At 44.4% G+C, this 22933-nt stretch overlaps 2 gene segments (V, D, J or C); both read right to left on the bottom strand.

The window, feature by feature from the left end:
* Positions 1–219: 219 nt before the first annotated feature.
* Positions 220–12402, bottom strand: LOC309355833 (immunoglobulin heavy constant mu-like). The segment is given in 5 exons: positions 12334–12402; positions 4540–4839; positions 2748–3080; positions 1680–2003; positions 220–706 (listed from the first exon to the last, which is right to left on the bottom strand).
* Positions 12403–16756: 4354 nt separating this feature from the next.
* Positions 16757–20153, bottom strand: LOC309353929 (immunoglobulin heavy constant gamma 2B-like). The segment is given in 3 exons: positions 19941–20153; positions 18119–18255; positions 16757–17100 (listed from the first exon to the last, which is right to left on the bottom strand).
* Between the last annotated feature and the right edge of the window lie 2780 nt (positions 20154–22933).

The following is a 22933-nucleotide window of genomic DNA, read 5'->3' on the forward strand; positions in this document are numbered from 1 at the left end:
GGCTGTTGTGAGGCTAGTTTGGTATTACCTGATATATGAAGGCCTGGGCTCCTTCTTGGAAATAGGATACAACTGTGACAATGATAAACACATTTTCCCTCTGCTGCCAACCTTAAACATTTGGCATTTGTTTTTGAGAGATTAATCCCATTTCCCCATTAATCCCCCCACAAGCCACTTTCTCTCCTGGAAGAGCCACAATAATAGATATCTATGACAGTCTTTGGATGAGTTCTTTTTTTTTATTCAGCCATTGGGTACATTTTTGCATGGAGATTTTTTACAAAGGGTTGGTCTAACAATCTCGAGAGAGAAAAAAATCTGGGGCCATAGGGCGATGGGGTCGCAATGCTGGCTGAGGGCCTTTTTCATTTTTTACCCCGGGATTTCTCAATGGTCTTCTGAATGAACTTGAGGGCCAGACCTTCATGGACAACCATGCAGGTATAGACATCACCTCTGTTCCAGTCTGCTTTGGGGACTTTCAGCTTGCTGAACAAGAAATATAAACCATCGCCATCACTGTAGACAGGGGTGCTGAGATAGTCAGCTTCAGGCAGAGGGTTCCCATTCTTGAGCCATTTCAGGGAGATGTCACTGGGCTTGAACCCTCTCACCAGGGCAGTGATGGAGACATAACGGCCATTAGACCTGAGCTCATCATTGTGGGGGCGGAAGAGATACACACCTGGCGCTTCTTTGGTTTCTTGTTATGCATAGGGAAACAGAAAGAGAAAAAGAAAATGACTATTCAGTTTAGGTCAAATTAGTGGAAACTGTGTGGGGAGCTGGGGAATGGAAGAGATACAAAGGCTTCTGCACCAGGTATGGGCAACCTCTAGCCTCCCAGATATTGCTGAACTACAACTCCCATAATCCCTGGAGAACCACAAGTTTCCCATTCTTGGCTTAGGGAAACATGGTTTGGGCTACATGTCTTGAATGGTTCAGAAAACCCCCTGACATGTTTGCTGGACTTCTCTCTGGTGAATGAACAAAACACACCACTAATGTGCCATTTAGAGGACATTCACATCACCCCTTTTCTCAGGTGTATACAGAAATTTCGTAGCACACAAGAACCCCCCAAACTGCCCTGAGACAGAATCAGGAGGCTGGTTCTCTGACGCTGCCTCTCCAGAGCTGTCACTCAAACAGCTGCCTGCAGAGCAGATTAAAGGTGCGAAATGGGCCTTGGTTACAATGATGTTCATAACTGCATTGTACATAATAGCAACAATAGTCCATCTACGTCAGGACATGTTGCACAACTATTATTATTAGTCAGATGGAAAATTATCACACGGAATAGAGACTTCATTTTTATGGGGGTGGAAGCCAGTATGCTAGAGGCATTATTTCCCATGTGGTACAACTTTTCTTGGCACAAGTGTCAAATCATGCTATACAGGTTTTTTAAAGCACTGCATGTGGGTTGAGGTGATGGTGGGACGGTTGTGGGGACCTCAAGCAACTATGCCCCCCTCAAACTACTCAACATGTTGAATTTTTCTTTTTTTTGCGTTGCCAGATCTCACTGCCCACACTGGTATCTTGTGCTTGTTCTAAATGGTGCTACATTGATATGCATTTCCAGTAATCTCTTTCCTGCTCAGGAGGTTGGAGGGAAACTAGGGACACCAGTTGCAGGGTGGAGAGCAGGCCTGCTTCCCGCTTACCTTTCTTCTTGCTAATCTCTCTTGTTTTCGGTTGAGGCAGGGATGGGTGTTGCACTGTGCAGATAAAAGTCTCCCCTGACAACCAGTCGCTTTCGGAAACGATCACAGAGCTGGATGCGGTGAAGGTGTTATTAACCTCCTCTCTCCATGCAAGTGGCTCAGGGGTTAGACTTCCTGCTGTCTGACGTGACCAGGTCACTTCCAGTTCTTCCTCTTCGCTCTCTAAGTTGACTATCATGCAGCTGAGTTTGGGTTGCTTATCCATGTAAAGGTCGTTGGGGCTTGGGGGTAGGATGAAAACTTTGAGGGGAGTTCCTGAGGAGTCTGGGAATGCAAAAAACCATGTCAAGTCCCAAGTCTCCTCCCACCATTTCCCTCCCAGCCTGCTCACAGAATCTTATCCTACTCTGCTTGCTTCTCTTTCAGAGTAGCTCTACAGCTAAGTCAGTCCAGGCTCCCCATTTGGCTCACCTGAGAGTTCCTGTCAGTCCCTTTCCTTCCCTTGAACAACTCCAGCACCTTCTACCATTGCTGAATAATCCCAGTTCTCTGTTGTTTTTGGAACTTGCACCCCTTTAACTAGTGTGTTTGCCCATTCCCCAGATTCCCCAATGGATCACTTTCAACACCAGTGTGCCATAGAGAGATTTACAGCTGGTGGCAAAGTAATCAAGCCAAACTGCCTCCAGTAGAAGAAGAGAAAGTGTTTTCTCAACTCCCTGACAAACATTTACTCTAAACTGTAGAAATCTGAGTGCGCGAAAAAGCCACCTATCAAGATTTTTCAAAGGAAAACTGGCTTGGTGCCCTCCTCTATGACACGGAGTCCTGCCTCCAGTTGGTTCAGTCTCTCAAGTTCCAGATAAATGGAGGTAAAACCTCAGATAAACCAGTAGGGCAAAAGGTTGGAGAAAGCCATTCCAAATAGCAAAGGACCATGATAGATGTGTTTCTGGGTCATTCCACCATAAAATGGAAGTAGCCCCTTGCTCTTGGCCTTTCTGTTTTTCAGTCCATGCCCACTTCATCCGAACCTAACCAAGTCAGAACTGAGTCAAGAGTTCTTACCTTCACAGATCTTGGCTTTGCTTCTCACAGAAGTTTGGGTTGCTGTGTGGGACACCTGGCAGACGTAGACATTCCCATCTTCCCAGTCTGCTTGGCTAATGTTGACTGTGCTGATGGCACTGAAGGTGTACCCATGGGTATCTTTCCAGGGCTGCTCAGTGAAAGAGGGTTGCGACATAGGTTTCTCACTCACCAGCCAATTTACCGTCACATTATTGGGGTAGAAGTTGGAGATAACGCACATCAACTCAATGGTGGCATCTCTGGAGCTGGCCTTGCAGGAGGAATGGAGCAAGCGGACCTTTGGGGCTATGGGATCTTTCTTTTCACAGGCTGGAAGAATAGGAAGTATAGGGTATCATGAATACCTGTATTTTAATGATGTACAGTGCACCTAACCACCTGTCTCATTTCCCTAAACTTAAATTCAGTTCTCCGCATGTCTACATTATTTAGTTGAGAATTAGCCAGGATTTTAGTACAAACTGTGCTTAATATTCATGTCTTGTATGTAGTTTTGCTGAATAAATACACAATCTGGAAACAATTTTCCTGAACATAATACATTTGTGTGCACTGTTTTTTGGTGAATATATGTATTTTTTGAATATTTTTGCACACTTTTTGGGCAGGGGAACTGCATCACAAAATTCAGAGAACCACGAATTTAGGAGAATGGGCTTTCTGTTTGTGCATTATTCCAGGTAGTGTGAATTAGTTTGTATTGATATGCAAACTGAACTGAATCCCCCCCCCCCAATTCCCTAAATGTGAGTGGCTTCTAATTCACCTGCCATTAGTTCCCTTTGGTTCCTGTATTCATTTCCCTCTCTCCTTATGCTAGCCTTTCCCAGAGAGGGTAGAACAGCCTCACTCTCTGTGAATCAAGCTTATTCCTCTTTCTCCTCTGAATCCCTGCACTAAACCCACTTCTTTTCTTAAACATCAAATTTAACTTTGCTGCGCCCAGTGCCAAGGAGGACAGTGGAGGGCAGTTCCCTCTTCTGTTTCATTGTCGGTTCTAAGTAGGCCTAAGGACCACTTAGAGGGCGGGTAAACTATGTATAAACAGTTGAAATGAGATCACATATGTTAAATGCACCGTTCCTTTTGTTGTTGTTTTTTAAAAGACTAATTTAAGAAAGTGTGTGTGTGTGTGTGTGTGTGCAGAACATCCTGTGTTGCTAAGATTCTCAAAAGAAAAATGAAGAGGGTGTTTTTGCTGAATTTTGACACCTATTGCTACAATCTGTCATGGTGCAACCTGACTTTCCCTAAATTTGAATCACTATTAACTGGATAATTCTAAATCCTTTCTTCCCACTGCTGTCTTGTCTATCACAGGCACATGTGGGGAACCTTTGGCTCTCCAGATGTTGTTGAAATATAACTCTCATAAGTAAGAATGGTCAATTGGGAGTCTTAGTTCAGCAAATCTGGAGGGCCAAGGATTCCCTACATCCGATCTCGCTGGGTTGTATCTATTGGTAGTCATACTTACAGCAGACCCACTGAAATTAATGGGTATGGCCGATTTAGGTTCCTTAATTTCAATGTGTGGGTCTACTCTTGATTAGAATTTGGTTGGATACAACCCACAATATTTGTGAGTGTTCTCTGTAGTGCTCAATGTGCTTCTGAGGATACAAAAGTCAGATGGTAGGACCAAAAATATTGCAATCATTATCCATCCCTTCACCCACACAATCCACATTTCATTTCTTTCTGCTCCACCCAACAAACACTGAAGGAGGAAGAAAGCAGAGCAGAACAAAGGCTCAACCAGACTCACGTCCAATCTCTTTGTTGATTGTGGAGCTGGTAGCTGTATGTACAATATGGCATTGAAGCTTCTCTGATTCCCAAGTGCTGGCTGGGATGGTGAGCTGGCTGCTGAGAGTGTAGTGGCCACTGGATGAATCCCATAGAGCAGGGAAGGTCCGGATGTCAGACGAGGATCCTGAATTCCACTGTACTTTGACTGGTTCGGGAAAGTAGCCAGAGACCAGACAGCCCACGGTAACCTGGGAGGCAGTGGCGAGGTCTTGGCAACAGGGGGACAATGGGAAGACGACTGGGGCTGTGGGAGATGCTGCAAATGAAGAAAAAGATGTGATGACAACCTGTTCCTTGGGCAAGCATTTGTGTCTCCTTGCCAAGAGTGGGAAACAAGATATTGTTCACTTCCATGCCATGTGAATCTGGTCTTCAGTCCTGGTCGAAAGCTGTGAAGGCTACCTGGAATTATTGCATAATTTGACTTGCGGTTTCTTGTTATCCTAGGGACAAGGAAGCTGCTGAGAAGCATATTCAGCACCCTTATGCTATCTTCCAAGATTTGTTCCCAGGCACTGCCCAACCACGTTCAAGCTTATTTTCACAGTTGTGAGGTTTGAAAACCTTACAGTGCTGAGTTCTATGGAGAAAACACTCAGATCTGATTAACAACCATTGACAAAATTATCTGCCTTGGAGGACAAACCTATGCTGGACTAGAGCCATTGGCCTCATCCAACATAACTCTCCCTATGTTCTAAACTAATTCATTAAAAAGCCACTCATATACTCTCACACATGTAGAATACAACCACTAAACTCTAAGGCCGCACACACTTCCCAAAGGATTCTTCCCAGACTTCCCAAATGAATAATCCTCACTGAACACAGTGGGTATTACTTCTGAGGAAACATGCATGGGATTCTACTATAATTTGATTTGACATCCATTTACAGTGCAATCCTATGAAGGCTCACTGTGAAGTATACCCCACAGAGTTAATTAGTTGACACCAAGTGATTGTGCATAGGATTGAAGCTTTGTGTCAAGGTAAAATATCTCCCCATAAGCCATCATATTAGATTAAATACGGGAGACATTTTATTTTGTATTTCACAGGTGCCCAAGTGGGTGGGGTCCTGTCTGTGAGAAAAGGACATGCTTCTGTGGCAATGCGGAAGGATCAGTGGGACATTAGGGGGGGACACGGGGGGACCCAGAAGGTTGGGTTACAGGAAAGGGATGTGTTTCTGTGACCAGAGCGTGACTTTAATTCTGAATAAGAACCTTGCATGGCTCAATAGCTTCTAAATTATAAACAGCTAGAGCCATCACACGAACAAAAATATATACCGTAATTTTTACTTAGAGCTCCCCACCTTTTTAAAAACTGGCCCTGTTTTACTGCTAGACTCCAGCTGCATAAACACCATACATTTAGGGCACATAATTTCTCCCAAGGTATCCTGAGAATAAGTTTGTTAAGGGTGCCTGGAATTGTAGTTCTGTGAGGCCAGAGTTCCCAGAATTCTTTGGGTTAAGAGTGTGCTTTAAATGCATGGTGTGTATATACTCTCACTGAAGTCTTTTGAGGAGCTAAAAGTAGTTTAATATTTTTAATTAGTGGGCAGAAGGAGAAGAGCAGACACATACTTCAGTCACAGTGCTTGGTTTCAAAAGCACATTTCCTAGGATCATTTGGGCCTATAAATGAACTGCAGATGAAGATCCAGATATTTGTCCTAGGTAGCATTTTTACTACCATCAACCAGGTCTCAACATTCATGGCCTGTTTTAGCTCTGTTTTCTGTTTCACTTCCTCTTATTTCAGCACCATCTGCATCTGCCCAGATGTCCTGCATCCTGTTTACCACCCTCTTGCATTCAGTAAAAGGTAGAGCAAATAGAAGCATTTAGAAGAAAAATGGAAAAACTGTTCAGCAGAATTTTTTTAAGAAGAAAAATGGAAAAAAACAACAAGCAAACGGAGGTAGAGAACATTTGAACTGCACCAGCTGATGGCGATACTAAATACTACTACTAATACTAATAATAAATTATACAATCAATTTCAATCTGTTCTATAATATTCTCAACATTTTGAAGATTCCATGCAAGTTATCAACAACTGGAGTTTTACGGGCCCCAAATATCCCAGAAATAATGGTCTTTTGGGCAGCCCAGGGACCAGGGCCTTCCAGATGTCGCTGGACTCCAACTCCCATCAGCCCCAAAGGGCAGGGGTGATGGGAGATGTACCGATAGTCATCATTATCTGTAGGACCACAGGTGCCCCATTCTTGGCCTAGCAGTTTCCTTCGAGTGCAGTCTTAAGCCAGCCAAGTTCCTGCCAAAAGTTTTGAACAACAGCTTCCATCAGCAGGGCATAAATTCAGCAGGTGAAGTTTCCCCCACAGCATGCAGATGCAGCAATGATGTAGCTGCACTAATGAAAGGAGCTTCGTATTTTCTCTTACTGTTTGCCATTTTGGTCACACCCAAGCTATACATTTAAAGCATATGACTTCCCCCAAAGAATCCCGGGAACTTGGATTCAATTCTGTGAACCACCTGATAACTCCCCACTTGAATTGTTAGGCTCAGCCGATTTTTTCCCCAGCTGCAGAGCCCTGTAAAAAAAGTTGGCTATTGACCATAGTTTTCCTGCTGACTCATACCTGCCACCCCATAATACTGACACATGGCTCCTTCAGTTCATTGCGGCTCTCATTCCCTGTTCTGGTGCCTTTGATGGCTCCCTATTTGACCCATCAGGCTCAGCTGAGTTTTGTACAAAAGAGTTTGATTAAGTCTGCTTAAAAAGGAAAGCTGAGGGCTGTGTGTGTGTGAGGAGGTTAACAAGCCAGGGGCCTGTCTTTGTAACAATCAGTCAATCTGCAGGCATTACTGATTTTCTGCCAATTAGGTGGCTGTTAAACAACAGCAAACCAAGTTTTTCCTCCCTGATTGGTTGGAAAACCCCTCCTTGTTAGTATTAACTTTATATTATTAGCCTTATATTATTAACTCACACAATCTAAAGTTAGAAATGAACTTCTCAATAGGGTAAAGCATTGGCTTAAACTAAATATTGGGCTTTTTCCTGCCCACATTTCAATGTACAGAAAACACAGAGCAACGACAGCAGGTCTTTTCTGCCCCCTCTTTGCACTGCTTGTGTCCCACAGTTGAAAGCGACCTTTCCTTTCTCCCTGGGGTTGGCACATATTTTTTTTTGTCTCTAAAGCCTGACACACACAAAGCACAATTTAGCAGGAGGAAATTTTGATGCCAGGATACACTTTCATTGCAGAATTTCTGTGCCTCTCAGACTACTGTTACAGGTACAGAAGTAGAGTCAGAAAAGCAGGTGGCAACCCTAAACCCCACCAGTCCCTTGCCCTCCTGCCGGCCAGATCCTCACTCCCTGGCAACGTTGCCCCTGCCAAGTCTCACTGCCAATGAAAATCCCCCCTGCTGAAATCCCCTTTTCTAGGCAATCATAAACAGTGCAAGAGCCCTGCCTCTTTTGCACATTGCCACTTGAGGATTGATTGATTGATTGCATTTCTATCCCACCTTTCCTCCAGCAAGCTCACGGTGGCGTACATAGTTCTGATCCCCATTTTATCCTCTCAACAACCCTGTGAAATAGGCTGAGAGTGAGTGACTGGCTCAAGGTCACCCAATGAGCTTCATGGCTGAGTGGAGATTTGAACTCTGCTCACCCAGGTCCTAGCAAGAAACCCTAACCACTACACCACACTGCCTCTCACTGAGGAGTCTCATCAACCCACATCCCTCTCAACTCCATTTTCATGGCTTCTCAGTGTGGCTTTCAGAGCTGGCCCTAGAACCCAGAAATCCTGGTTCCCAGCTCACTTGGCAATAACTCATTGGAGCAGAGGCCAGACAGTCTGGCTTGTCTGTGCCCAGCCAGCTGATCTGCTGTCCTCCACTTTATCTCTTCTCTACCAGTTTGCACTAGGACCCTGGGGTCCTGGCTTGCACCCTCCCTCAACCCTCCAGCTCTCAGCCATCTTTAAGAACTCAGGAACACTTCTTAGGAGAACTCTCCTCTTCCCAAGGCAAACCTGCTCTGCTGGCTAACCTTCCCTGCGAATGTCGCAGATAGAAAGCAGGAACCCAAGCAAACTTTGTACTCAATTTCCCTTGAAGGTGTGGAAGGGACTCCTCTCTAAGCTGAAGCATCCCCACTTTCTGTGCAATGGTTGGCTGAGTACTTAGGAGCACTCTAAGCCATTAAATCCCCCCCCCTTCCTACTAAGATGTGCTCTGAACATCTGAGCCATCTGCCTAAAAACAGCTGCCAAAAACTTTGCTCCCAGTAAGCTGCCTTGCTCTAAACCATTAGGCAACGCTGGTGCTTTGTAACCCATTGCAACCTAGTTGGTTCAGGGAATCTCTACTTACAACCGGGAAAGAAACCATGGAGAACCACTGCCAGTCGGTTTAGATAGCCCTGGACTAGGTGGACCAATGACCTGACTCAGTATAAGGCAGCTTCCTATGTTCACATAAGAGCTTAGGCGGAGTCCCAATTCCCTGCACACACAAAACACGCTCCTTGCAAAGCTTGGGCTTCCTTTTATTCTAGACTGCCATAGCTAACTTTCCTTCTGACCCACAGTGGCTGGGTCTCAACACCCCACTGCTATGGCTTTCTAGGGCCCTTCAAACACAACATAGGAAGCATGCTCCTGGACTGGGCCAATGGTCCATCTAGTGCATCATCCCATTCTCACAGTGGGCAACCAGATGCTCATGGAAATCCCACAGACAGGACCTAAGCGCAACAGTGCTCTCCCCACTTGTGAGTGCCCAGCAACGGGCATTCAGAGCCATGCTGCCTCTGACAAGCTACAGACAAGCCTTCTGGAAATGTCCTCTTCCTGCTTTATAACTCAGGAAACCTGACTTAGATAGGGATGGAGCTTGAAAATTCTGGGTCAAAGCAAAGTCCTTCCCACCCTCGCCCAGAGCTGGGGACAGAACCCAGGAGCTCTGGCTCTCACCTGCTCCAGCTTACCTTTCCTTTCCAAAGCTGGGGCTTCAAATTTGTTGCTCCACACCCCTCCATAGGCACAGGAGCCGATCCTACTCCTTCTTAAATGCATCCCAGTCCTGCTGTTGCTCTAAACCACTTGGCAACACTACCCTCCTCAAGCTAAAACTAGATTGTTTCCCCTACCTGTTTTCCTGGGAGTAGGAATAAGTCAGCTATGGAGAGTTTAGGCTTTCAGAAGTGCCCTAAGAAGAGTTCTGTCCCACTCCTCAGTTCACTCCAGCCAGAATCCAGGAGTCCTGCCTGCCTCAGCTCTGACAATGCTTGGGAAGGGGTCTTTCTCTTCCAAAGGGCACCCCGACTTTTGGAGCAGAGAGCAGGACCCAGGAGCCTCGGCTCCTCAAAGCCCTCCTTCTTCAACCTTCTGGTTCCTTGTTTGCACTTGCTGTTTTGGAGTTAGCCCAGGGCTGCTTCCAAAGACTTGGGAAACATTGCTCCCTGGTGACTCCCCTGAAGCCAGATACTCACGCTGGGGGACAAGCAGTTGCCCAGCTGAGCACCAGGCTGGCTGAGGTAGAGAGCCTTTTTCTCCAAGCCAGATTCCCCGAAGCCTATAGCTGAGCCACATGAATCTTTCAGTTTAAAATCATTCTTCCAGATACTCCTCCCGGTTTCCCCTCCAGGAAACTACCTTGAAGCATACTGCAAAGGTTGGTGGCCAGGATTCTCACAGCTGAGTATCAGTTTCCAGGCAAGCTTTCAGGTAGCCTTCTCACTGCCTTCCCACTTCACTGAAGCCTGGGACTCTCCTGGGAGGTCATAAATCTTTCGGCTGAGCATTATGCTTGCAAAAGACTTTCTGGTATCCCCCTGGCTTGCTGACAGCTTTGTGAAGCCAGTTGCTCACCTGGGAGGGCAGGAATGTCCCAGCTGAGCTCGGGCACCTAACCTGCCCCAGGTCAGGTTTCTCAAAGCTGAAAATCCCAACTAAGCACCAGGCTTAGGGCAGCTTATTGTGTAGCTCAGTGAAGCCTGCTGTGCTCATATAGGAGGTCAGGCAAGCCCCTTCCACTCTGGCAGCTTCTTGGAAACCTGACACTTACTGGGGGAGCTCAGTGATCTCCTAGCTGAATGTTAGGCTTGGGGCTGACTTTCAGATATCTCCCGTACTCCCTGTCAGCTTCCTTGAAAACTGGTACCCATCTGGGAGGATGGGGTGGCAACAGTGCACCTGAACACCCAACTCCAAGACGACTTCCAGGGTCCTTTTGCTCATCAACAGATTTTTACATGCATCCTGCTCAGCTAGGAGGGGAAGAATTATCTTTATAATTGTCAGCCTTCCGTAAGGGTTGCTACCTTTCTCTCCGATGGCTACACGGAACATTATGCTCACCCAGGAAGTGAAAAACCTCCCAAATGGAAGGATAAGTCTGGGGAAAGCTTTTAAAGTAGCCCACTTTTTCTGTCTCAGATTCATTGAAGCTCACCTACTCCACACTATTAAAAAATTCCTTCCAGTTGCACCTTAGAGACCAACTAAGTTTGTTATTGGTACGAGCTTTTCGTGTGCATGCACATGAAAGCTCATACCAATCACAAACTTAGTTGGTCTCTAAGGTGCTACTGGAAGAATTTTTTTTTTATTTTGTTTCGACTATGGCAGACCAACACAGCTACCAACCTGTAACTACTCCACACTAACTTTGGTGAAGCAAGCCGGTGTTTTGCCAGGGAATCGGAGATCTCTTGACTGGGATAGCTTGGTTGGTTAGAGTTTGGTGCTGATAACACCAAGGTTGCAGGTTTGATCCTCGTATGGGACAGCTGCATATTCCAACACAATCTTCAGGGTCCCTTCCAACTCTACAGTTCTATGATTGTATGAACCAGGCTTGGTCCAGGCTTTCAGGTGAAGCTCTTTCCACCCCACAAGAGCTTCCATAAGCTTAAATGTGTAATGGAGAGGAGGCAAGCACTTAGGGTAGGGCAAGATGGCAAATAGCTCCATCTGAGAAGGCCTCTTGCTCTGAGCTTCCCTCAGTACTTGGATCAGGTTCATGTGCATCTGCTCTCCCTGAAGAATTCACATGCCAAGTTTCTGGTAAGTAAACCAGACACTTCTTGCTTATCTTCAGGGAAGCTGATGGGATGGATCTAGGCTACCCTTTCCGCCTGCTCCAACTGACTGACATTAAGCTGGTGCCTGATTTGGAGATGCCCAGCTGGAGGGTGGAGGCAAGCAAGCCTTACGGTTCAGTCTCAGCTGGGAGGCCTGAATATCAATACAAGACACCTAAAACACAAATATTTATTTATCATGTTTATACCTTACATTTTATCTGAGTTTGGAAGCCCACTGAGAAATGCTAGTCCACGTTCCTAGGCTTGTTTTCAGTCACACGGTGCCTGGAGACAGGGATTGATTTCGGAAATTCCCTTCCTCTGGCTTATCTATGTTTCGATCTTTCCAGAGCCCCAAAGTATTATTTATTGAGTTATAATGCTACTTACCTGCCCTTCACCTTAAGGTCCCAATGCAGGTGAAAACAAAAAGATACGCACTTCTAAAACAGATAAAACCATTACAATGATAAAACAGGTAAGGCAAAAACATCAAGCAAAATGGAGCAATATAAATCCCACAAAAAGGTGAGTCATAGAACCATAGAATTGTAGAGTTGGGTCCCTCAAAACAAAATACTTTAAGTGTAAAGATGCTGGATGTATTTCTGTGCGGAGCGAGTTCCAAAATACACACAATCAAACCTTTGCTTACTCACCCAACCAAAGTCTGGAGCTGATTGAAGCAAGTGGTCCTTTGCTACTGACCTGCCACCTGTTTCCCTTTGGATGTCATTTCTGTTCTAATGGGGGCTTCAGAGATTTTTCCCCTAATCATGCTCTCAGAAAAGAAGCCAAAAAAAGAAATTACAGTTATGACGTCCTTGGAGCTGACATGAAGTTCTGAAATAATTTTTTTAGCATGGTTGAGTGAGGTCTAGGGGCTATAATTGGGATCCAAAACTGGTCATATGAAACATTCATCCGCACACAACTTCCCCTCCCCACCCCCGGTTGTTTGTGTTGACTTGTTGACTTGTTTTCAAAATCCAGGCATTTATTTCCTGAGATACATATGGCTGTGAAATAGCAAAAATTGATGCAGTTAACCTTGCCAAGGAAAAACTCCAGCCATTTGTTTTCACTTACGTACCTCAATCTTAATTAATTAAGGACCTATTAATTATCAGTTAATTAAACTTAATCACGTTATTCTCTATGCTGCAATGAGCTAGGTCATGGTTTGGCTTAATCTTACGCGCGAACCACCTTGCTTTATAAGATATAAAGATATTAAACAATGAAACTTTTGCCTACACACAACTTCGCTTTCTCCCCGCTCTTATTTGTTTGTGTTGACTTATTATCTTGTTTTCAAAATCCAGACTTTCAGTTGCTATGAAGTAGCAAAATTTGGAGTTAACCTGGCCAAGGAAAAGAATTCCAACCATTTGTTTCTACTTACTAACATGCTTCATAATTAAACCAATCATTTATTAGTTACCAGTTAATTAAATATACCACCTTTCTCACCGTCACTGATTGTGCCTCTTTCTCAGTAGCCGTCACTAAGAACCACTGCTACACAGGCTTGCGGCATCATAACAAAGCAAGGCCTACAACTCTGCCACACAGGTTGTTTAACATTTCTTCATTATAAACATATATGCAGAGCTTTGTCACTGAGTCAAAAATATCCCCCATTATTGCTTTGCAACCAAAGCGTGTTCTCCTTTATGGAGAGCATGTGTTGAGGTGGGGGCCGCCAGGACACTCCAAAGTTGGGGGCGGGCTAATTGATCGTTGGCCACTGATGTGATTGGGGCTTCCCTTGTTGTTGGGATGAAGTTAATGTTGCCATTTATTGATTAACAGCCAGAAATGCTAAAACTCCTTGCACGAGGCTAGGGCTTCCTCTTTTCGCCTTTGCATCAGATTGCGGCAGGGGCCCAGTAGGAATTTTGTCCATCTAGCTGATTGGCTGGGGCCATTTGGTTTTTGCCTACTGCGTAGCAAATCGTCACAACTTGTAAGGTTGCGGTTAGGCATTGGTTTATGGTAGGAATTTTGTCCATCTAGCTGATTGGCTGGGGCCATTTGGTTTTTGCCTACTGCGTAGCAAATCGTCACAACTTGTAAGGTTGCGGTTAGGCATTGGTTTATGGTTTGGTTAGTTGAGGGGCATGGATTGGCAGTGCCTGCTCCTCTAATGCTGCTGCTGCAAGGGATTCCGTTAAAGGAATCAGGAGCTAACTATTGCTTATCCACTCTGTCAAGGGGGGGATGAGCTCCTGGTTGCATTTGGGGAGGGCTGAGGGCAGGTTCCCTGCTCCGACGCTACCCTCAAGTGTATTCCCCTATTCTGACTTCATGCAGAATGTCAGTCTGTCCCCCATGGTGGGGGCAGATACTCACAGCCAATGCCTAAGCAACCACTCACCTTTTTTGTATTTTAAGAAAGTTGTGGCCAAAATTATGCCAAAAACCTTCCTTAAACAAAAATTCTGTGTGATGCGTGAGTTACTGGGGTGGCCCTGGGGACCTCGACACGCAATGGGAGTTGCATGTGTTTTAAGTGCTCTGTGGTGCTCTGTGGTAGCAGTCTTCTGCCTTCCAGATGTTGCTGGATTGCAACTCCTTTCACCCTTCTCATGCTGGCTTGGGATGATGGAAAATGCCAGTCAGTAAAGAGAGGGCTGTGGGGTTTTATTTGGAAGTCTCTGATGGGATTAAAAACCCCCACACGTTTTAAAACCAGCTTTCTTTAACCTGGTGCCATCCAGTTGGTTTTGGCACCTGTAGAAAGTATGGAAACTTCCTGGTAGTTGTGAATATACGGAATGATATCCCTTAAATAGTAACTAGGTAATTGGCACTTGGCAGAATACAATCTTCCTTTGGGGCATTTTTGAGGGCTCAAACGACACTGATTCCCACCGACGCTAGAAACTGAGAAATGCAAAGAGTGATAGCAGAGTAATGCTCAAGCTAAGTTTGTTTCCTGAAGCTGAAAACAGTGGTACCTCGGGTTAAGTACTTAATTCATTCTGGAGGGCAGTTCTTAACCTGAAACTGTTCTTAACCTGAAGCACCACTTTAGCTAATGGGGCCTCCCGCTGCCGCCGCGCCACCACTGAACAATTTCTGTTCTCATCCTGAAGCAAAGTTCTTAACCCGAGGTACTCTTTCTGGGTTAGCGGAGTCTGTAACTTGAAGCGTATGTAACCTGAAGCCTATGTAACCCGAGGTACCACTGTATTATAGTTTTACTCCCTTTGCATTGTCCCAAATGATCACCAAGTGTTCTGCAGGTGAGGGCCGCCTGCAGAGACAATTTTATTTGGAGATTCATTCCATACGATATAAAAATGGGCCATTTGTGATGGCGTATCTACACTTTGGACTTTCTTTCTTCTTTCAATAAGCCTTTTAAGTAGAAAGGTTTATCCCAGGCTTCATGTGTATTGGAAATATCCCATCAGGTGAAACAAATCATGGGTTTGTTTTCTTTTTGCACCACAACAGGAGCTTGTCAAGGCTTCATCCCAGTAGTAAAAGTGGCATAAATTTATAAAACAAGAGCAGTGAAGGCTTTTAAAAACATCTTTCTCTCCTCTAGTATCTGGCTTCCTCTGAGTCATGGATGAGCCTGAAGGGCCAAAGGGGTTTAGGGAAAAGGTGAGCTTTGAGAAAGCCTTTGAAGGAACAGATAGAAATGGCTCTGTGTAGGAGTCCAGGCAATCCAAGATGTAAGTAAAGGGTGAGGATGTCATTGAAATTCTACTCAATATGATCCAGAGCAGAACCCCGGCGTATAGTTAGCAGAGCAAAACCTGAAACACGTTGCGGGATTCACAAAAAATAGACCAGAGACGATGAATATTTCATCCAGCAGAGCTTTACTGCTACTGAAGGCAAATGAGTGAAAAGGTCACAAATCCAATATATTCAGACTTGGCACTGACCATAAGAAGTCCAGTTGCAGCAGACTTGACTTAAACTTACAATAACTTGTAATAAGTCTAAGCCTTAACACTAAACACATGTACAGAACCCCATACTGTACTAGGAGAAAAACAGATAGAAAGTGAAACCTAGGCTCCTCCTGGTCTATTTTTATAGTCAGCATGACCCTGACAGAAAGAGATAAGAGAACCAGTTTAAGCCAGCTATACTCAGCTATACTGAGCCCGGCTTTGGTCAGGATATAAATAATTAATAATTAATAATAATAATAATAATAATAATAATAATCTGAAGGTATAACCCAATCATCATGAACCTTCTGCTTGCTTCTTTCACACAGAGAAGCTTCCAGAACTCTCTTGAATTAATTAGAATAGGAAAGATCTCTACACATCAGATCAATACTTTCTGCACTAAGAAATGCAAACTGGCAGAGGAAACTATGGTCCTCCAGAGGTTGTTGGACTACAAAAACCCATCATCCTCGACCATTTGTTATTTTGGCTGTTACTGCTGGGTCCAACGACACCTGGAGTCTTCAGGTTCCTCTGCCACTGATTTTATGGGAATGAAGGACAACAGGCAGAATTTTCAAAAGAGGATGAAATTCCTTCCCGAAAGTATGTGAAGGAGGAACAAAAACAAACAATAACCTTCAGAAGACGATTTTCTTTATTTGTGTTTTTATTATTGTCTAGTAAATATATTTATGACCACAAAACATGCACTACAGTATATGAAAATAGCAGAAATGCCCTCAGTGCTAGTCGCGGGTCTCATGAAGATCACAGTAGTGGTAGGTGGGTCATAAAATTGGTTTGTTTAAGTACACAGAAAGAGTTATAGGATGTTTATTTACTGTACATAAGTGGATCTGACTATAATAGAACAGGTCAGAGACTCTCATGGCTTCCTGAGGCTGGAAGCCTGCTAGTGAAGCAGGGACATTGGATGAGCAGGCACAGCATAGGATTTCAAATGGGGTGGAGAGGAGGCCTGAAGCTCTGAAATGGGGAGGTTGCAGTGGAAGTAAGGACTGAAGGTACTCAGTGTAGCTCAAGACACAAAGGCTGAAGTCCTATGCACACTGAGTTCATCCCATTGAATTCAGTAGGATTTACTTCTAAGTTGCCATGCCAAAGCACCTTTCTCAAGGCCTGTGTGTCTGCCTTGGGTGGGAGAACTGGTTCCGCTCTCCTTGACTGTGGAAATCAGATATTTAGGGAGTGCAGTGCTCTAGGCTTTAGCAAAATTGCCTCTCTCACATGACAAGTCCCTGAGTGGGCAGGGCTTCATATCTACTTGCCAGGGAAGAACGTGGACTGTTAGAGAGAAACTTAAGGTGTTTATACGGGAGATGGAGTCCTGTCTCCAGCCAGTGACTTCTTCTTTGCACCTTCCAAGGTGTAGGGCAAGCTCCCAGGAAGATGCTTCTAGGCCACTCGTTGGATCACATTCTTATAGTCAGGGCCTGGTGGCTGCTTCTTCAGCTGCAGCATCCTAGAGAAGAGCCATTTTACCTGTGGGAAGGAGTGAGGGTGGGGATAAAGAAAGACGTAGAACATACATGAGCATGGAAGAATAAAAATATGCAAATTCTGTTTGTTATTAGTGACCAGTCAGATGCCTCCATTGGAAGCCTCAAAGCAGGACTTGAAGGTGCTATACTCACAAGTTGTTCTAGGAGGCATGCTGCCTTCAACAATGGAAGTAAAACATTGTCCTTGTGGGTATTAGTCGGTCTTAACCTTATACATTAGTTTGTCTAACCCTCTTTTAAAGCTTTCCAAGCTGAATGGCCAACATTGCTTCTTGTGGGAGCAAATTCTATCATTTAACTACCAACAAGTCAACTTGTCTTGCCAACCAACAAGTCAAATCTTTTTCTTCATCCATCCTTCTGATTTTAATGGACTGTTTGACACAGTGTAAAGGTATATGCTAAGTCCTCCACAGAACCATTCACTAATTCACGATAAACAGTACAAATATTTCAGCCTTATCCTAGGACCCTCGTACCCACGAGACCGCCTCTCCTGGTATGCCCCATGGAGGACTTTAAGGTCCACAAATAACAACACTTTGGAGGTCCGGAGCTGCAAGGTGGTTAGATTGGTCTCAAGTAGGGCTAGGGCCTTTTCAGTACTGGCCCCGACTTGGTGGAACACTCTTTCACAGAGACCAGGGCCCTGCGGGATTTGACATCTTTCCGCAGGGCCTGCAAGATGGAGCTGTTCCGCCTGGCCCTTATGTTTCCCTCCCCTTATGGTTTTGATTTATGGGCTACTACTAAAATGAGGCTGCATTTTAAATTATATTTTAACCAGTATTTCACCCCTTAATTTAATTAACTTTTTTCCCCTATTACGTTTTATTGTAATTTTATTGGTGTTAGCCGCCCTGAGCCCGTTTCTGGCTGGGTATAAATAAAAAAATTATTATTTATTATTATTATTATTTTGTCTCTCCCCTCCCATCTCTGCAGTGTTTATGTAAGATGCAAGTGTAGATATGTAGTATCGCTTTTCCTCTACTCACTTTGAACAGTGTCACGGTGGCACTATAGCAAACACTGAGGATGAAGAGAAGGAAGAAAACAAAGATGGTCACCCACAAGTTGTCCAGTTCCTCCTTTTTCTCATCACTATAATCAACATCTGTTGTCACAGTCGTCTCTGTGAGGGGAGAAAGAGACGTCATTTCTAGTGTTCAACATAAAATATCCCATAACTTCAGCCGTTCCTTCACCCACCGCTCATATTTCTTCATGCTGCAAGAATCCAAAGGCATCTGTTCCTAAATTTGACTGTCATTGTAGTAATTGCAATTGCAGGTAGGGATGTAGGAAACCCAAATGGTAGGAATTCTGTCACGGTTCAATTCCCCTATGACAATTCCTTACTTAAAGCCAGGCTATGGGTTGCCATTTAAAAAATCACATTGCCCAGTGGATTCTATCTGCTACCATTTGTCCTGCCCTTAATGATATAAATAGAATTATGCTGAATCATGTGTTCTGTACTACTATTAAAAAGGTAAAGGGACCCCTGACCATTAGGTCCAGTCGTGGCCGACTCTGGGGTTGTGGCACTCATCTCGCTTTATTGGCCGAGGGAGCCGCTGTACAGCTTCTGGGTCATGTGGCCAGCATGCCTAAGCCGCTTCTGGCGAACCAGAGCAGCACACGGAAATGCCGTTTACCTTCCCACCGGAGCGGTAACTATTTATCTACTTGCACTTTGAGGTGCTTTCGAACTGCTAGGTTGGCAGGAACAGGGACTGAGCAACGGGAGCTCACCCCGTCATGGGGATTCGAACCCCTGACTTTCTGATCGGCAAGTCCTAGGCTCTGTGGTTTAACCCATAGTGCCACCCACGTACTACCATTACTATTATTCCTCCTTTTTCTTCCAGTCTAACATAGACTACAAAATCCATTATAAACAAACTGCACACCTGCAAGATCATCTATGGCTTCTATAACAATTAATATTATCTAAATTTTGCAATAGTGGCTTGGTGTAGGATCTTTGGGAACCCTCTCTGTTCTCCCCGTGTAATGTTTGTCCTACAGAGTAACCTCACTCCGTTGGGAGAGCTCTCTCTCTTTCCTTTCCTGGCACTTTGCCTAAAGGACCAGTTCATCCAATTCTTATCAGCTTGTTTCTGATAAACCTGTTGTGCAATGTGGTCTAGAAAGGCCACACAGTGAGCTTCATGGTTGAGGGGGGATTTGAATCTGGAGTTCTAAGCACCAAACCAAACGCTAAGCAGACCACCTACTAACACTGAAGCAAGGAGTAACCAGGGAGTAAGTGTGGGCAGGAAGTTGGTATGTGTTCGTTTCATATGTAGAGAGCTGAGGCCGCACCCTGGCAGCATAACTGGACTAATACCTGCTCCTGCTTAAATAAGGGGTTTCTTCTAATTCTGATGAGAGAGGTAGGAATGTCTGGAATGTCTTCTGTTACTCTCTTCCTTTGTTTCACTGGACGCAAACACTTTTATCTAATACTGGGTTAACTGGGTTTCCGTTAAGTTCCCAGGACCACAATTTTTGATCCACCATCTTCAAAAACTGTCAAGAAGTGCCAGTATGTCAAATATCTGTTGGCTCTGATGTTGGCTCTATCCATTTATATGAATGTGCATATAAATTTGCATTTTTCTTTGCATGAGGGCTTGTGTTTGTCTCTACAGTGGTACCTTGGTTCTTGAATGTAATCTGTTCCGGAAGTCCATTTGACTTCCAAAAAACCAAGGTGCAGCTTCCGATTGGTGCAGGCGCCCCAGAAACTATAGCTGATAGCTGCACTGGATGTTCGGCTTCCGAAGAACGTTCAAAAACCGGAACGCTTACTTCTGGGTTTTCGATGTTTGGGAGCTGATTTGTTCATCAACTAAGCCGTTCGAGAACCAATGTTCCACTGTACATTCATTGCTGTCCTTTGCTTGTGGCAGTGATCTCTTCCATCTATTCTATTGAACTCCTGCCTGCTCACGTCTCCATCCTTCTTGTGTTATTAGCAGGGAAATTCTTACACAAGCCGAGAGAAAAATGGGAGTCTTGCAGCATAACTTAGAGCAGGAGCAACTGAGTGGAGACCTTGGCACTTGTAGTTTCCAAAAGCAGGAATGTCTGGGCTCAAGTGTGCTTGGACAGTTGATTTTCTTCTGTCATTGATTTTCAAGATCATCATCCAAAATGTGAAACTTGGAGTCAGCTCATCATTTTTTGTGTTTGATTGGGTAGTTATGAGGGGATCTTTTTGGAGAACATATCCCCACTCTGCAACTTTGGGCACTGCCATGCACACCATGCAAACTCCTTCCCTAACATATCTCTCTCATATCCTCACCTGACAAAGTACAGTGGTACCTTGGTTGTCGGAGATTTCTGCAGTCAATCGGGAGCCATGGAAGCCACATCAGATGTTCAGCTTCCGAAAAATGTTTGCAAACTGGAACACTCACTTCCAGGTTTGCAGTGTTCGGGAGCCAATTTGTTCAGGAGCCAAGCTGTTCGACAACCAAGGTACCACTGTATGACTAATCCATTCATGTGGCCTGAATATTTTGAGAATCTTTCATGGCCCCTCATCCATCTGCTCTATGAACCCATCTATCCAGGCTTGGCTCAGTTTGCTCGCCCATCTCATTCATATTTAGAGTCAAACTAGGTTTATTATCGCTATTACTATTACTGTTATTGTTATTATTATATTAATTTATTTATATCATGCCTTTTCCCCAGGCCTGGACTCAAGGCAGCTTGTGCAATTTAAAACAACATTGATAAAGCATAATGTTAGGTTAAATGTGTTATTTGAATTTGACATATTTCTGTTTTTAAGTAGTAGATAGCCACTTTGAGGGCCAAGTTTTGTTAAGGACCCTGGTGCAAAGGGAGGTAATTTTATATGCAGTCCTGATGAACATTATCATTCCTTGTGGCTGTAATTTGCCAAAAGCTTCTATAGATACCATGGTAGGGGGTTGTGAAGGAGGAAATTTCTTTTTGTGCACCACAGCCCCCCCAATGCCCCACTCAACAAGGTATCACTTTTAGCTTGGCCCTCAGAAATTATTCACTGTTTTTCAGGCAATGCAGGTGTTGTGCATTCTCTGCTCTCTCATTGAAATACACAACAATCCAGACAATGTGAATTGATGGGAGGGTGGGTATATGTTCCAATGGTGAGCGTGCATGTCTGTTGCACCAGACGACGGCTGACTATTTTCTGGCCCTATGCCTACTTTGCTGCTGCTCTCCATTGAGCTAACTTCCCACAGGATGCTTTGCCTACATCTGTGCTTCCACCTCCATCCAGATAAGCTCTGTACCTGCTGTTGGACTGAGGTTCTAGCTCTGAGGTAGAGAGTGTACTTTGCATCAGTTGCAATCAATGCTAGTCCTTCTGAGAGCAGACCTGTTTTAATTAATGGCCCTAAGTTAGTCATATTCATTAATCCCAATGGGTCTGCTCTGAGCATGTGAACAGGCGCAACCTTGATGAAGGATCTTGTCTAAGCTGGTCCAGTGCCACATGAAGACCTTCACCCTCCACTGTCAGTTTGTCTTCAGCAATTGGCATTCAGAGGCACAGCGACTCTGAAAAGGAGGATTTCAAATAGTGACCATAGTCAACAACTGCAATGAGATCTATGCATTTGTCTCAGCTTCTCTTAACTGCTTCTATAAGAACATTTAAGGGGAGCTTGAAGAGCTTGTCAGAGTGACGAGCGTTAGGCTGAGAAGGAGGGCAGATGAGGCTCAATGAAAGTCAGCTTCTCACATATTGTAAGATATTTCCTGATTTGGGGAAGACGGAGAAGGAGAAGGGCATTGCAAAAGAATTTCCCACTGATCTTCTAATATGAGCAGGTCTCTCCATATTATATGTATATTTTCATATCAAGACGGCAAAATTAGCAGACAAGGCTTTGGCTATATTTTTGGGTGAATGTTTCAGATTTAAAATTATCATTATCATTACAATTGGTATATGTTTAAAAATGCATTTAGCTCTTGTTTCTCTACAATCATGTCCGCCATTCTCCAGCCTTTTTATTTTCACTCCCTTGTTTTATATATATGGGTTCATGTTTTTCCCATGCATGCTGCAATGTATCTAAATCTGTCGCCTCTGTATGAGCTACTTGAGCCTTGTTAGCATCTTGAGGCTGCTTTATTTTCTGCTCCCCTTGCTCTGTTGCTGCTTCTTCTTTGCTTGTTTATACTGTCCTTTACAGCCTCTTTTCCTGCTGCATATTATATATCAGCTTCTAATACACAGAAGACTGAGTTATAATACTGTTTCTGGGCCTGCAGTGAACACTGCAGCCTCTGCCATGATTGGATGGGTTGAACAATAATTCCATTCAGGAACTGATGGGGCAGTTGAGGCCGGGGCAAAGCTACTGATGGTGATGGTGTTGAGGGGGATCTGTAACAGAATCTTTGTGGGAGAGACGGGTACATAAATATTCCTCTTTAATGTTACAACAGCCTCTTTGTTATTTTCAGCACCAGACGTTAAAAGGAGAGCAGCTTCCTGTGTGTGGACACGTGTAGATGGAAGTCAGGGTGGAGCAAATGACAGGATGCTGGACTTGAGTCCGGTGGAATGTGACCCAGATTCAAATCACCACTTAACTAGATGAAGCTCACTGAGTGTCTTTGGACCAAATCACTCTCACTTCTGGGACATAGCAAGGGCCTGTTGTGAGCAGTAAAATCTACACATATACTGACCTTTGCAACCTCCCTGCTCCCCATGGCATAGCTCTGATAATGGCGAATACATTTTGCTTCCAATATCATGAAGACCCCCCTTAATCCATTCTCTCCTT

Source organism: Podarcis melisellensis (assembly GCF_964234715.1).
Source record: "Podarcis melisellensis genome assembly, chromosome: 13".
Taxonomy (NCBI): domain Eukaryota; kingdom Metazoa; phylum Chordata; class Lepidosauria; order Squamata; family Lacertidae; genus Podarcis; species Podarcis melisellensis.